A 16,095-nucleotide genomic window follows, 5' to 3' on the forward strand; every position below is an offset into this window, starting at 1 on the left:
GGGAAACGGATTGGAGCTGAGAACGGGCTTCCGGCACGAGGCGCCCTGCCTACGGGGAGGGGCAGGACTGCACGGGGAGGCCAGGAGCCTGCAGTGACGGCCTGTGGACCCTGCTTATTTCCTTTATTCGGAGACAGAAGGTGCCAAAGAATGTAGCTGGAAAGGCGCTGGGAGATCCTGCAGGTAGGCCAGGGCCCGAATGGCGCTCCCGCCCCCATCCAAGTGGAAGGGAACTCCGGGAAACAATTGTGCTCACCCGCTCCCCCGGCCTGGCCTGTTCGCACGGGCGCGGGGGGGGGGCTCCCTGGGTTCCCAGCCTTCTCTAGTCAGCTGCTTTCTCTTCTTTGTTGTCAGAGGTGTGCATTCAGCGCTCTTTGCCGCACTGTCGTCATTGCTACCTATGTGCGTGCATATTTGATTTTGCTCATGGGAGGGGAGAGTTCAGCGGCCTCCTACACCAGCCCTGTCATGGACCTCCACTTCGGTATTTCTTTTGAATGATAAAGGCCAATTACATGGCCCGGGCCGGCGTCGCTCAGTGGTTGTGCCTGGTTCGATTCCCAGTCAGGGCATATGCCGGGGTTGTGGGCTCGATCCCCAGTATGTGGGGGGTGCCTATCAATGATTCTCTCTCATCATTAATGTTTCTATCTCTCTCTCACTTCTCTCCCTTCCTCTCTGAAATCAATAAAAAAAAATATATATATATATTTTTGAAAAAGACCAATTACATGGGTTGCAATGCAGGGACTACAATACAGAATGTGGATTCAAAAGGGAAAGTATGTATTGGTTTAGGGTTAGGGACTCAGGCTCTGGACTCTTATTAAAGATTTGGGATTAAATCTCCAATCTAGATGTTGTCGATTGTTACCTGTGTGACCTTGCACAATTTAATTAAACTACCCAGTCCAGGGTGTTTTATCATTAAAATGAAGATTACAATAGTACCTACTCCAAAGAATTTTGAGGTTTAAATAAAGCACACGGATAACTTACGTGGCTGGGCACATAGGGGTGTTTCATAGCTGTTAGCTGCCGTGAGCATTGCCACATGGGTAGTTATGTGGTGGGGCCACAACATTAGTAACAAAGAAACAATGCAGAGCAGCCTCGGGTAGTTACGCTGTGAAAGACACTGGTTCTTTTTCTGCGATTACATTTTTGATTCTTTGAATCGTCCTGAATTGGCTTACTCAGGTTTTTATAGAGCAGCTGCTGTTGACTAGCGTGAGCCACTATGGAACGCAGATGTATGTATGACGTTGAGAATTAATGGAAGATTTTCAAGGTGAATTCATTCCTAGACTTGCCTATTCCAGGGTTTCCCAAACTACCTCTGCTAAAGGACCACATTTTTTAAAAAGTGATCTCCAATTGTTGTAGATGGATGCTTTTGTAAAACACAACAATATTGTGTTTCCAACAATGTTAATTGCTACACGTTTTTAAGTGCTTGTCTGTTTCTGTTTTGATGTCACTGGAGAGTGACCTCCCATGGAGAGGCACTGCTCTACCCAGAGCCCTTCCAAGCCAGCTTCTCTGCAGCCAAGATAGGAGTTGGTCTGACCTCAAAGTGCTCCCTAAACCCAGAAACTAAGATCAGTTTGCAGGCTAGTGTTGAGTAGAAAATGCTTTGCTATTCCATTGAGTTCAAGAAAAGTTCTGAGATGCTGCTTTTCTGATAACGCAGGTGTGCTCAGCTTGGAAGTTTAATTACCTGAGAGTAAAATAAACGATTTCAATTCAGTAACGCCATCCAATTTACCCAGTGAAATCCTTAATAAGTAGGGAATGGAGGATGAAGATGAGGACTCAGAGTTGGATTAGACTGTAGTAATTTTCTGAAGGCTGAGCTGCCCCAGGAAGCATCAAGCTTGATTATGTAGTCTCTAATTTGGAAAGTGGAGGTGATAAGAAGTTAGCGAAATGATGGGAGAGTCTCGAATGAGAAGCCAGATGAGGCCAACAGTATTGGGAAGGACAAGGGAATGTCAGCATCAGCCTCTAGGACAGTGGTTCTCAACCTTGGCTGCACATCAGAATCACCTGGGAATCTTTTTAAAATCCTGATTTCTGGGCCTCATCCTCCGGAAATTGTTTCTTTGTTGCTAATGTTGTGGCCCCACCCCATAACAAAGAAACAGAATTTCCGGAGGATGAGGCCCAGAAATCAGGATTTTAAAAAGATTCCCAGATGATTCTAATGTGCAGCCAAGGTTGAGAACCACTGCTCTAGGATTTAGGAAGATGGTGGGTAGGTGGTCTTTTTCTTCTTAGCCTTTGGCATCAAGCAGTTTTTATTTGTTCAGCCATTCATCCATTCAACAAATATTTCTTTAGTACCTCCTTAGCTTTTTTTAAAATGCATTAAAAATACAGCAATAAACAAAACACCCACTTTACAGCCTATTGGGGAAAACAGGCAATTAAACATGCATTTGCAGCCAAGAGTGATATTAGGGGAGCACATATTCAGGAAGTCTAATCTGGTCCCTGAGGTCAGAGAAAAGTTTTCTTCAGAGGAGTTATCCAGGTTATGGGCAAGAAGTTTCTAGGCAGAAGAAACAGCATATGCGAAGATGCTGAGGTGTGAGAGAGCTTGGTCCGTTTAGAGACCTGAAACATGCTCAAGTTGGCTGAGAAATAAGGTGGGGGGGGGGGGAGAGGAACAGGTACTTTGAGATGAGGCAGAAGATACAAGAAAGGATGTGTGAAGAACCTTGTGAACCATGGGCTTGTTCCATTATCCTCAACACAACCAGAACCCAGCGAAGGGCTTTGAACAGGAGGACAGAGTGGTAGGTAAGATTTGTATTGTAGAAGTGTTATTTTGGCTTCTGTGTGGAGAATTGGTTGGAACCTGGGAGTCCCAGTAGGTGACCACTGATGATATCTGGGCTATGGCCTCGGTTAAGGTGGTGGAGGTAGAAAGCAAGGGATTGAGGATAAGGAGGCAGGAGTTTCAATCTATGGGATACAGGGCATGTGGGGGAGATAGCATTCAGGTCTTGTCTCTGGGTTGGGCTACTGGGTGAATGGTGATGCTCTTTATAGAAGGGGACCCAGAAGTAAGTGTGTGTGTGTGTGTGTGTGTGTGTGTGTGTGTGTGTGTGGATTTTTAGGGACCTTCACAACCTGCACGCATGATCGACTCAGCTTATATGCTTCCACCTCGAGTGATTGGGCTCCCCTGACAAACTCTTATCTCCTGGCCAGTCTTCGCCGTCCTTGCCTGCCCTCTCGCACAAGAGTTATTAAAATGGGAGCGTGGCTCACGGTGATGGATGGCCTGACGCCGATCATTCCCTACCTCTCCTGCTCACGGTAAATATTTACTTTTTGTTACACGGGAACAATGAGGTTTCACACAGGAGATGGATGTCGAGTGTATATATAATATTATGCTTGTCTGACTCCTTTGAACACCCAACTCTATTTCCCCGGCTTACCTGGGGAAGCGGGGAGGTGCCGGAACACAAGGTGAGGAGTTTGACTTTCCAAAGGTTGCTCCGGAGATTTGTAAGCTGGGTGGATTTCTTGGTTTGTTTTTTGTTTATTTGTTTTGTTTATTTTTATTTTCTCACTGAAGGGCTGAAGGCCTGGTCTCTCTCGGAGACTTACGGTCTGGTCAGGAGCCACCAGTTACATGTGTATCAACGGTTCTCCTCTTTACCTAATAATGTTCCTAAAATTTATTCACGTGTTAAACATAGATACACAATCTAGCTTTGCCCTGAGCAATAATGTCACCCAAATCATGGATGCAATATGCTCATTTTACTAATAAATATTGCCATATGTATGCATTAAACGATTACAATACAAGATGCTCCTCGTTTCCTTGTGACTGTGGCCTGCTAGGACGAGGTGACAGCTGATTTGTGCACAGCTCTCGGCCTTGCCCCCTCCTCGCTCTGTGACCCTGCGCTTGTCATGACTCTTTCGGGGCCTCCTTCTCTCCATCTGCAAAACGAGGTGGGCTCCTAACACACCATCTTTCTACTCTGTTCTCTCTTTCCATTTCGAGGAAATAGTTATGAGAAGGAAAAAAAGGTTCATGTAGGCAGGCAGGTTAATGTAAACATTTTTCTCACTTACGTAACGACAGTTTCCAATCTCGACCTGGGAAGCTGGTTGGTAGTTCTTGTCATTCATCTATTCTTGCTGCTCAGGAAATACATGAGGACAGATGAAGCCGCTGAAAGGTTCTGTAATGTAGTTAGAATGGAGTCCCAGTGATTTTGGGGGTGGTGGGAGGAAGAGCAGCAGCGAGTGAGCTACTGGATCGCACACTCTGCATGCTAGTGGCACTGCCCCAACTTTTAGCTCATTCATCTTGTATTTCCCTCCCCGCCTCTCTCTCTCTCTTCATCACCCTCCCCTTTCCTCTCTCCTTTCCCTCTCTTTGTTTCTCAGGTAATGTTCCATTACTTATGGCCACCTGAAAACATGCACTTCTGTTTCTGTAGACCCAAATGACAAGCCAGGTACTAACTGCTTCCCCCATGGCATATGGCTGTATTTTTTTTCTGTCATCTTTCTTAAGTATCATTTCAGAGAAGGATGCCTTTAACCAAAGGCACTACGTCTGCAGGGCTGAGCTGAGGGGAACTCTGGCAAGAGGAGGATTGGTTTTGACCCCTGAGTGCACCCCCTTCCCCCTGCCCGTTCTTTTCCCCTTCCCTCCTGGATGGGGATTCTGGCTCTCCCAGCATGGCCCTGGGACCTGTCTCTACACATCTTGCCTGTTCTCTGTCCCCAGTTCTGCCACAGCAAGAAGGGCCTGTGAAATCATCTCAGCTGAGTCCCTTATTTTACACATGGGGCATCTGAGATTTAAGAAGGGGGAGGACTTGCCTCAGTTAACCATAGTTCCGATCAGAGGCAAGAAGGGGACTAGCATTTTGATCTTGAGACTCCCAGAAACTTTGGCCACCTCATGGCTTTTGCCAAACACATCCTGGCTCAGGTACTCTACCCCGACAGGTAGGACCCCGTGTTTGTACACTTCAATCACCGCTGGGAATGCTCCCTCTGAGGACTCTCACACTTGTATTTTTGTTAGTACATTGGATAGAGATTGTGCTTAATGCCTGCTTTTCCTGTGTTTTATAAGCACCAGGAAGTCAGGGACGGGTCGCTCTTTTCACAGGTCAGTCGAGTTCTGTAATAACGTAGTAATAGCAGTGAGCTGCAGAGTAATAACAGTGAACTCTCAGTGGGCACTTACTATGGGTCAGGCTGTGTTCTGAATATCCTATGAGTATTACTTTATTTAATTCCCACAATCCAGAGAGATAGGTACTATGGTAACTGTCCCTGCTCACCGAATAGGGAAGCGAGATGTGAAAGGCTAATTAACTTGTTAGAGGTCACACAGCTAGTAACTGGCGGAGCTGGGGTTCAAACTTGGGCAGCCTCATGCCAGAGGACACAGCTTACCCTGGGCCGCCTCTCACACAGCAGATACACAACAAGTACTTATTGACTTGGTGCTTTTCCTTGACTGTGCTGTCCAGAGAACACTCTTCCTTCCAATATCCCTGGAGACGAGGTGTTTGCGTGACTCTTACAGAGGAGCAAGGACATGTGGCTTTGGATCAGGGGTTCTCTAACTTGAGTGCACTTATGATTTTTCTGGGGTGCTTGTTAAGGCAGACCCCGTTATCTGAGTCACTGGCAGCAGGACCTGGCAATCTGAGTTGTGCCAATGAATGTAGCCTGGGCAGGACAATGTAGAGAACTAGCCTTTTAAAATTCTTCATTAAGCAGGTCAATCTAAACAATGGTTTCGGTTTGGTGGAAATTGGAAGCTGGTACAACAATTTCTACCTTTTCTGCTTCTCGTGTTTAGCTAGGGAGTGGATTTTGGCTCATTAAATAACAAAGCCTAGTGCCCAGGACCTCTCATGGGCCGGGGGCAAAACCAACAGGGTAGGCAGCACCTGGGTAATTGGTTGTGACTGAACCTGGAGCTTCTGCATTGAGGGTATCATTAGCCTCCCTCTGATGCTAAAGCAACAGGCGGCTTCTCCTCTGGGAAGCACTGCAGAACGGTGTGTGGTTGTCAGAGGGCTCAGCAGTGTTTTTGAGATACCGGAGGTGATTCTATTTGACTTAGGGCAGGAGGTGTCCGTGAGATAAGACAGCGTGATAGGGACCTGCCCTTTCCTATTTAGAGTCTATGTTTTGGATGCACTGCACTGGAACACAAGTCTTCCCCCAGCTAGGGAGAGGCTCATCCAAAAGCACCGATGGCTGGTCCCTTGTTATATGTGCACAGGGGTGGTCCTGTTGCTTTAGTCTACACATACTCTCGCAACTGTTCTCCTATTTCTCCTACTCCTAGTGCAGTGGCTCTCAACCTTCTGGCCCTTTAAATACAGTTCCTCATGTTGTAACCCAACCATAAAATTATTTTCGTTGCTACTTCATAACTGTAATGTTGCTACTGTTAGGAATTGTAATGTAAATATCTGATATGCAGGATGGTCTTAGGCGACCCCTGTGAAAGGGTCGTTCGATCGCCAAAGGGGTCGCGACCCACAGGTTGAGAACCGCTGTCCTAGTGGCTATTTCCTCATCCACTTACCCACCCATGCACCCATCATTTAACTGTCAAACACTGGCTGAGCACCTAGTATACGAGGCACTATTTCAGGCCCTGGAGACTTTAGCGGTGACCCACCACTCTCATGGAGTACCCACTGCAATGCAAATTCTTGGTCCCTTCTGTTTCCTGTCATCCTATTTTCCAGTCACTTCTCAGTAACTGGTAAATACTTTCTTGTCCTTTTTTTATTTTTTCAAGATAAATAGGCAAGAATTCCACTCTCTTGCTCAGACATTTTATAGACATGTGGGTGTGCATATACATATACATATACATGTGTACATATACATGTGTACATATACATATGTATAACATGCATATATAACAAAGGCCATCATTTACTTTTTCAACAAACATTTTTGGGTTCCTACTATGGGCGAATCACTAAGTGAGGAAAGACAGTTGTGGGCTCAAGGCATCTCTTCTCATTTCCCCAGCGTGGGCCACGTGCCTACTTTCCAGGGCACACATATGAGAAGGAACTGCCAGCTGGTTCCTGCCTGCCTGTGCCCCTTTTTGCATGTCATTTGTTAGATAGAGTCATGGAAAGAGAAACGATTCCATTATGTTCTCAACTAAAAAACAGATTGTTAACCCCTGTGAAACACCATGTCCCCTGTAAACGTCAATAACTCTTATCATCTTAGAAGGTCCTGAAAACCAACAAGGCCAACTGCAGCTATCAGCTCGATGTGGATGTGAAAGTTCTTACCACATCCACCAACATTCCCAGCTACAAAACACAGCATTTTGGGAGATTTATTGGCAACAAATTAGCTTAGATTTATTGCAGGTTATTGATTTCAGCATTCAAAGGTTAATGAGGTTTGTGCCTTCATTCTGCACTTCTGCTCTGGGGAGAATAATGAGCTTGCCTGCAGATACAAACCATTCCATTAAAATAAACAGATGACTGTAACGTGCACCCTGGCTGCATTCTGATACTCTCCCCCTCATCCTTTCTCTTTCTTTTTTTTTTTCTCCAACATATTCTGATTTCTCAGATGATTTTCCTTTCTGCATGTGAAGAAATGATCGAGGTGATCCCAGGCACCACTGTTACAAATCATGGGTGATTCCCTCATGGACCCTTGCATGGTACAGAAGTGGAACTAACCTCTACTTCCTCTCAAGATTTTTTTCTTTTGATACATCTACAGACATCTCAGTGTCTCAATGTAGAAATGCTGCTCAATTGGAAACCCCAGGCCAATGGGGAGATCCAACCATATTATTAAAAGCAAGTGATATTGAGTTTCCAATACTGACTGCTACCCTTTTGACTAGGGCATGGCTTAAGTAATTTCAAAACATTATTTCTCTTTGACCATGGCAGATTTTCTGTCTTAATAATCTAATTGTAAGTAGCTTTGCTTCCATCTTTATCTGCATGCTGACATAGACTTTGAACAGACCACAAACTTTACTTAGTTCATTTATTTCATTCTAGATAAGGTCGTACACCATCCAGAGAGCTCAGGGTCTGTACTCTTTTCAAGGTCTTGTGGGAATGAAGAATGCCACAGTCTGGGTGAGCAGGAAATAGCTTCTCTCCTGTCTGTATCTGACACAAAGCCTAAATGGATGCAAGCCTGGCTCTTATGGAAAGCCACATGGGGAGAACCCTGAAAATTGGTTTCTCAACAGTAACTTTGGGCCCATCCAAAGACAAATTACATCTTTGCTCAACTATCTTTGTGAGTTTCTCTTTGGTTTAACCCGTCTAGGGGCACAGATGAAAATCAAGTTCAGATTTTAGTCATGGACAGTGGGGCTTGGAGGAAACTTAACATTTTTGGGTCTCTCCTTATTTGGCTGCTGGGGAAATGGAGTGTAGCAGGTAAGTCTCAGATCCACAGCTGTGCAAATCCAGCTGCTTTCTATCTAGGAGCCCATGGTACATAAAGACTTATTAGAGGAGTCCAGGTCAGAGGGACCATCTGTGTTTGCAGACAAACAGCACTCTATACCTCCTGAATGCAGCAAGTTTTCTTGGACTGCCTCTATCTGGACCATTTCAGGACAGGCAGTAAGAAACGATTTCAGCCCCACCTGCTCTGCCATTGTCAGTCTCACCTCTGTAAACACCAGCAACTTATTTTCAGTGGCTCCTCTCCTTCGGCTCTGAGACCCAAGTGATGAAGGGCATTGCTGTTTGGGCTCTTTCTCCGTCCATCAGCGTTTTGATTAAAGTCACTCAGAGGCCCTTTTCTGTGAGTGGAACAGATTGAAGTCCTCACTTACCAGGCTCAGTCCTTGAAGGGGCTAGAGTGAACCATTTCTGCTGGATTCATGCTTTACTTCTCAGCTCTGAAAAAGGGCAGAATGCAATTTTCTGCTGAAATGACACCTGATTACAGATCAGCACAGCACTGCCCACTGGACCCATTCCTTCCTTGCTTATATGCCTTAGGTTGTGTGTCATCAGAAAGAAGCGGGCAGCTGAGGAGAAGGGCAGTTTCACCCTTGATGCCTAAAATCTCAGCTGAATAAGTTGAAAATCCTAAATTACTTATGAGTCTGCAGGCATAGCTCAGGCAGAGGCTGTAGCTTTGGGGGTTCATCCGTGCCCTCCATTTTCCATAAAATGAGAGGGTAAGAGAAGTTTTCAGGTTGTAGATGTAACCTTGCTTTTATGTGCCTTTACTTAGTTTACGTATTCTCCTGAAATCTTGTAAGATTAACGTATGTGTAAATGATGGATGGGACAATTTTATATCGTCAACAATCTATTGAGGTGATATGAGAGAAGAGAGACTTAGAGAGGTTTTAAAAGATCTTTAATTTCCATGTGTTTGAAGGTACATCTTTTGTCTTTCTGTTATTAATTTCTAGTTCTATTCCATTATGGCCAGAAAACATACTCTGTATGATTTAAACTTGTTAAACATTTTTTATCCTTATGTTTATTGATTTTAGAGAGAAAGAGAAGAGTGGGGGGAGAGAGAGAAAGAAATATAGATTGGTTGCTTCCCATACATGCCCCAATTGCAACCGAGGTACATAGGCATGAGCCCTGACCAGGAATTAAACCTGCAACCTTTTGGTACATGGGACAATGCTCCAAGCAACCATGGCTGTTAAAATTTGTTTTATTATCCAGGATATGATCTGCCTTGGAGAATGTTCTATGGAAACTTGAAAAGAATGTGTATTCTGTGCCTGGGAAGAATATCCTTTAGATGTCATTTAGATCCTATTGGTTGACTGTGTCATTGAATTCTTCTAAATCCTTACTAATTTTCTAATTGCTGAAAGCAGGGTATAGAATTTCCCAACTATAATTATGAATTTACCTATTTACTTTTAGTTCTGTCAGTTTTTGCTTCACATTTTTTTTTTTTTTGCAACTCTGCTGTTTTGTACATCCACATTTAGCATTGCTGCGTCATCTTCTGGATTGGCCTTTTAACCATTATGTAATGTTCCTCTCAACCTCTTGTAATTTCCTAATCTGAGTCTACTTTGTCTTAAATTAATATAGTCATACTTAGTTTTTTAAAATCAATGTTTAAATGCTATTTCTTTCTTCTGTCATTTTGCTTTCAATATATGTCATAAGTTTGAAATGGGTTTCTCTGAGGCAATATAATTGAGTCATGATTTTTAATCCATTCTGGCATTCTCTGTCTTTTAATGAGTGTACTTAGAGCATTTACAGTTAAAGTAATTATTGATATGTTAGGACTCAAGTATGCACTTTTGTTTTCTCTGTTTCGTATTCTTGTTTCTCTCTCTTTTAAAAAACACTTTCCTGTGGGTTCCTTGAAGGTAGTAATGGAAGTTCTACCCAGTGAAAATAGACAAGGAAAAAAAGATAAAAGACATATAGATTGAAAAGGAAGAAATAAAACTGTCTCTTTTTGGAGATGGCACAATTGTGATAACACCAAATATTGACAGGGAGGTAGAGAAACTAGATTACTTGTACATTGCTGGTGGGAATGTAAAATGGTTCAGTCATTCTAGAAAATTGTTTGGCAGTTTCCTTTAAAACTAAAAGTGAACTTTCTGTATGATTCAGCAATTACACTTGTGAGCATTTATCCCAGATAAATTAAAACTATATTTACAAGGAAGTTGTACATGAATGTTCATAGCAGCTTTATTCAACCCCAAACTGAAAACTACCTAAATGTGTTTCAATGGTTGAATAGTTAAACTCTGTTTTTCTCACCCCATGGAATACTACTCAGAAATAAAAAGAAATGAACTATGGATGCACACAATAACTCAACATGCATTGGATGAATCTAAAGGGAATCATGCTCAGAAAAAAAAAAAAGCCAATTACAAAGGGCTACATACAGTATGATTTCCTTTATATAACACTAGAGGCCCAGTGCACGACATTCATGCACTGGAGGGGGGCGGTCCCCTTCAGCCTGGCCTGTGCCATCTTGCAGTCTGGGGCCCCTTAGGGGATGTCTGCCTGCCAGCACCACCCCTGTGCTCACCAGCTGTGAGCCTGCTTCTGGCTGAGCAGCGTTCCCCCTGTGGATCACCAGGGGGCAGCTCCTGCGTTAAGCATCTGCCCCCTGGTGGTCAATGAACATCATAGCAACCAGTCATTCTGCCGTTCAGTTGATTTGCATATTTGGGTTTTATTATATAGGATTCTCAAAGTAATAAAATTATAGAGATAGAAAAAAAGATTAGTATTTGCCATGAGTAAAGGATGAGATATATGTGGCTATAAAGGGGGAGCACAAGGAGCTTTGTGGTGATTATATCTTGATTTTAGTAGCAGTTACACAAAGCTATACATGTGACTATATTGCATAGAACTACTACACACACACACACACACACACACACACACACACACAAATGAGTAATATATCTGAATAAGGCACGTTACCTGGTTTTGATACTGTGCTATGGTTATGTAAGATATTAACACTGGGGGGTGGGAGTGGACTGAGTGAAAGGTACATAGGTCCTTCTATACATTTCTTTGCAACTTCCTCGGAATCTATAATTATTTCAGAGTCAAAAATTAAGGAGTATAGTTTGCTATGACTATATAAATGTTTACACACATGTCTGTGCAAACCTTTCAGTTTGTTTTATTCTTCTTCATTTCCTATCCATTTCAGAACAATTGGAGAAACAGATGGGTTCTAGGAGATAAAATGGTACATATGATACCTTTCAGAATCCATTTTTAAGGATATAGTAAATAGAGAGATGCCGGCTGAACAAGCTGCGGCCATGGACTTGAGACGGTTTATGAAAAGACTGTAGTGAGTGGGATGCTTCCCAGATTTTAAGGTGCATTAAAGTGGAGTTTAATGGACCCTACTCTGAGAGATTCTAATTCTAGTCTCTGAAGGGTACGGATCACAAATCTATGTTTTTTTTTCTTTCTTTATTGATTGAGGTATTACATATGTGTTTTTATCCCCCCTATTCCCCCACCCCCCACCCCCGGTGTCTGTGTCCATTGGTTAGGCTTATATGTATGCATACAAGTCCTTTGGTTGATCTCTCCCCCTTACCCCCATCCTCCCCTACTTTCCCTCAGAGGTTTGACTGTCCGATTGATGCTTCTCCATCTCTGTTTTTGTTCATCAGTTCATGTTGTTCATTATATTCCACAAATGAGTGAGATCATGTGATATTTATCTTTCTCTGACTGACTTATTTCGCTTAGCATAATGCTCTCCAGGTCCATCCCTGCTGTTGCAAATGGTAGGAGTTCCTTCCTTTTTACAGTACCTTGGTATTCCATTGTGTAGATGTACCACAGTTTTTTAATCCACTCATCTGCTGATGAGCACTTAAGAAATCTATGTCTTAAACAAAGATCCAGGTAGTTCTGATGCCTGTGATTCTCCAACCAGTACAGAACCGTATGGATGTAGTAGATTTAAATCTTACCTCTGTCCTTAGTTACTGAGTAAACTTGGGCACGTTCTGAGCCTCATTTTTCTTATCCATAAGTTAGGAGTAATACCCTTATAGGGTTAGTGTGAACTGATGCTCAAGAAAAAACTGAGATATCATAGCTATCATCATCATAGTCATAATCATTAATGATATCAACACATTCTCAATAAAAATTTCTTCCCCAGAGATATGTTGGTAGCATTGCACTAAGATGTATCTAATACGTTATTATTTAGCACCACCAGAACTTTTAAAAAATTGGTTTTGATGACCTTGTAGACATCTGAGGCGGCTTCTCCAGGATCGTCATTGGGGAGAGTGATGCCGTGGGCTTGAGTCCACGCCCTGGGTCAGGAGTAAGGGAAGCTGTCACTGCCTGAGGCCCCGTGGGAAGTGCATTCAGTTCAGTGTTAGGTGATTGAGTGATGGCTTCACAGACAGAGAAGCTGCTCTTGGGGGAGTCTACAAAAGGCCCTGCCTTCCTCTTTGTTGGCTTGCGAGGCTTCTAGAAGTTCCAGAATTATGTGTTATCAGCTTGAAAAGCACAGAGAAGATAGAGCATCTTTCCCAATAGTTCCAGAAAAAGTCCTTTCATTGGTTTGGTTTGGTTTGGTTTTCTCTCGTTTGGATCATGATTCATTCCTGAGTCACTCACAGGCCTCAGATGAACACAGCACTTCTCTACATTTCAAGCAAATCTGTGATCTTAGACATGAAACTCTATAGCTTTGAGGCAGTTAGTCATCATCATTGGCCAGCCTGAGCCAGGCTTTGGAAAAAACAGGTTGGATCTTTGAAGCCACAGCATTGGATCTAGTGGGCACAGTAAGTTATTTTGCTTATTAAGTAGTTCCCATTAATGGAGTGTCCAGAACTATCCCTTCTCCCCCCGCCCCCCCCAATTGAAAGTTTTAATTAAGTTTAAATTAGACAACATGCCTATAAAATGGGAGAAATAAATAGGACAAATAAAAGGATACCTACAGAGGAAATTAAACTAGGAAAATGCATATTGGGCAGGATCATGTGGGTGAGCTGGGATTAAATGGCTCATCTTCGAGAAGGACCTTGGTTCCTTGCTGTAAGTAAATGACCTTCTCCAGTGAACTAAATGGTATCCTAATGGCCTAAAAGGCTTAATGCATCTCCCCAATTTATTCCTCACTGATTAGTAGGTCCGCTGAGCATAATGCACTTCCCCATATACACAGAGTAAATAACTAAAAGATGAGAATGTAGAAAGAGTTATTAAACTTTAAACCAACATAAAGATTTATGTCATATACTTTTGCTTTTTCACAATGTGTTTTCTGACAGACTTGATTTTAAAGACTATGAAACACTCCCAGCTTATTGTTCTAAGGCCTTTCCAGAACTATAAATGATTGGATAATGACCTAAGTCACCAGAGCATGATGTTGGAAAGAACTTTGCTCAGATACAGTTTCAGGGGGCTCAGCTAAAGGAAGCTCATTATAAGTATCAATGATTAGATTTTTGTGATTTTTCCTTATGACCCATAGTAGCACACATCAGTCACTGTGAGTCAGAACGAATAGCAAAAGCAAACACTCTCCCATTCATCAAGCAAGCGTATTTGTTTTCTGGACTTTTGGAGAACAGTTCCTGGGTGCTAAGTCAGCCATATTGAGTGCTGATTGAGAGAGAATGACTGGTCCACTTGGCAAGGCCCATTTTATCCCCTTTTTGCCAATCACACAGAAGAGTGTTTGAAAGGCATTGGCAGTATTTATTTCTCTTGATGGATTCATTCAGGGCTGGCAAGAGAAAATGTTTCTGGGTTGCCAGTGCTTGCAGTGCAGAACTCTGAGGATGTGCATATAATTCCAGAACAATCCTTTGGAAGTATTGGACCTTATTGGGTTGTTTTGAAATATTAAAATGAAGACAAGGGTCTCTATTTGCACTTAGTGTTTGGTAGAAAGGTAAATGTGGGCTTGGTCCCCAGTGGGGGGGGCGTGCGGGATGCGGCTGATCGGTGATTCTCTCTCATCATTGATGTTTCTCTCTCTCTCCCTCTCCCTTCCTCTCTGAAATCAATAAAAATATATTTTAAAAAAGGTAAACAACTTAATTATTTTACCAAAATGCATTTATTTATTCAATAAATATTTATTAGTGCTATTCTATGGTGGGCATGGTGCTAGGTCTAGAGATTACTGTACTGGGATAAAATTGAACATAATTTCTTTACTCATGAAGCTTACTGTTTAGTGAAAGATAAAAATACACAAATAAATATATTATTTCTAATTGTGATAAGTGCAATAATGCAAACAAATGGGACACAGGGGAGAAGAGAAAGGAACATGAAATTGATGAAGATGGGGTGGGGAATACATGTACATTTGGGCAAGAAGAAATGACTTATATCCTAAAGGAATTTTAATTATTCACGGTTATATAATTCTGTGCTCAAGTATATACAGGCCTTAGGCAACCAAAGAAGTTTGACATAGAATTACTCAACATTGGTTATATTGTATGAACATTTTGAATTGCTATTTAATAATCATGGAAATTACCTAAATGGATTAAGAAGGCCCAAGTATACTTTAAAAATTGAAATGAAATACTTCCATTTGCTTAAAAAATAACCTGATCAAGAATGAAATTTGTTTTTCTCCCTGTATTCTTGTTAAATGTAATTTAAATATCTTTGATCTGCAGATAAAAATTATTTTTGGGTATTTAGGAAGTTCAGTAGCTTATATCATTGCACACTTAGTGTTTATGTTCTATCAGTCATAATTATCATCATCATCATCATCATCATCATCCTCACAATACAATTTATTTTGCAAGAATTTATTGAGCAACATCTTAGTCAGCTTAGGCTGCCATAGCAGAGTACCATATATGGGGTGCCTTAAACAACAGAAACTTCTTTTCCCACAGTTTTGTAGGCTAGAAGTATAAGATCAAGGTGCCATCAGTGTTGATTTCTGATGAGGTCTCTCTTCTGAGCTTATCGACAGCCGCCTTCTTGCTAAATGGCCTTTGTTCTGTGCATGCACTGAGGGCAGAAAACAGATTATAGCACTTGTCCAGAAGCTTTGGGGTTAACATCAAGGTTAGCAAGAACAATGCTATGAACAAGGTCCTCATTTGGAATCTTGGAACAGATTATATGTAATGGACAAAGAGAGACGATGAGCTGCAAAAATGGAAATAGACTGTATTATTTTCTTCTTAAAGAATAACTTCGTGTTTCTATCCCACATTTGGAAGTGCCTCATCTAATATAAAAATTCATGAGTGAAGGGATTCCTTTTGTAACAGTTGTTATGGCCAAAAGAACAGATGTTACAGTGCTTTCTCCCTAATTATTTCAAGCCAATCATTCAGTTACCGAATCCAGTCCTTGCCATTAGAGACAATTTGAAAAGGAACGGATGAGCAAACGCCTGGGTATTTGGGGCTGTTGGGCAATCTGGATCTTTCCACTTTCCAAAAACATTCCCAAACTGCCAGTCTTTCCCCACATACCAGAAGCATAGTTTTTAAATATTATTTTTTCCTGTCGGATACCTTCCCTGACTCCTCTTTTGGGGTTTCTTGACTAA

The sequence above is a fragment of the Myotis daubentonii genome, chromosome 5, assembly GCF_963259705.1.
Source record: "Myotis daubentonii chromosome 5, mMyoDau2.1, whole genome shotgun sequence".
In the NCBI taxonomy this organism is placed as follows: Eukaryota; Metazoa; Chordata; class Mammalia; order Chiroptera; family Vespertilionidae; genus Myotis; species Myotis daubentonii.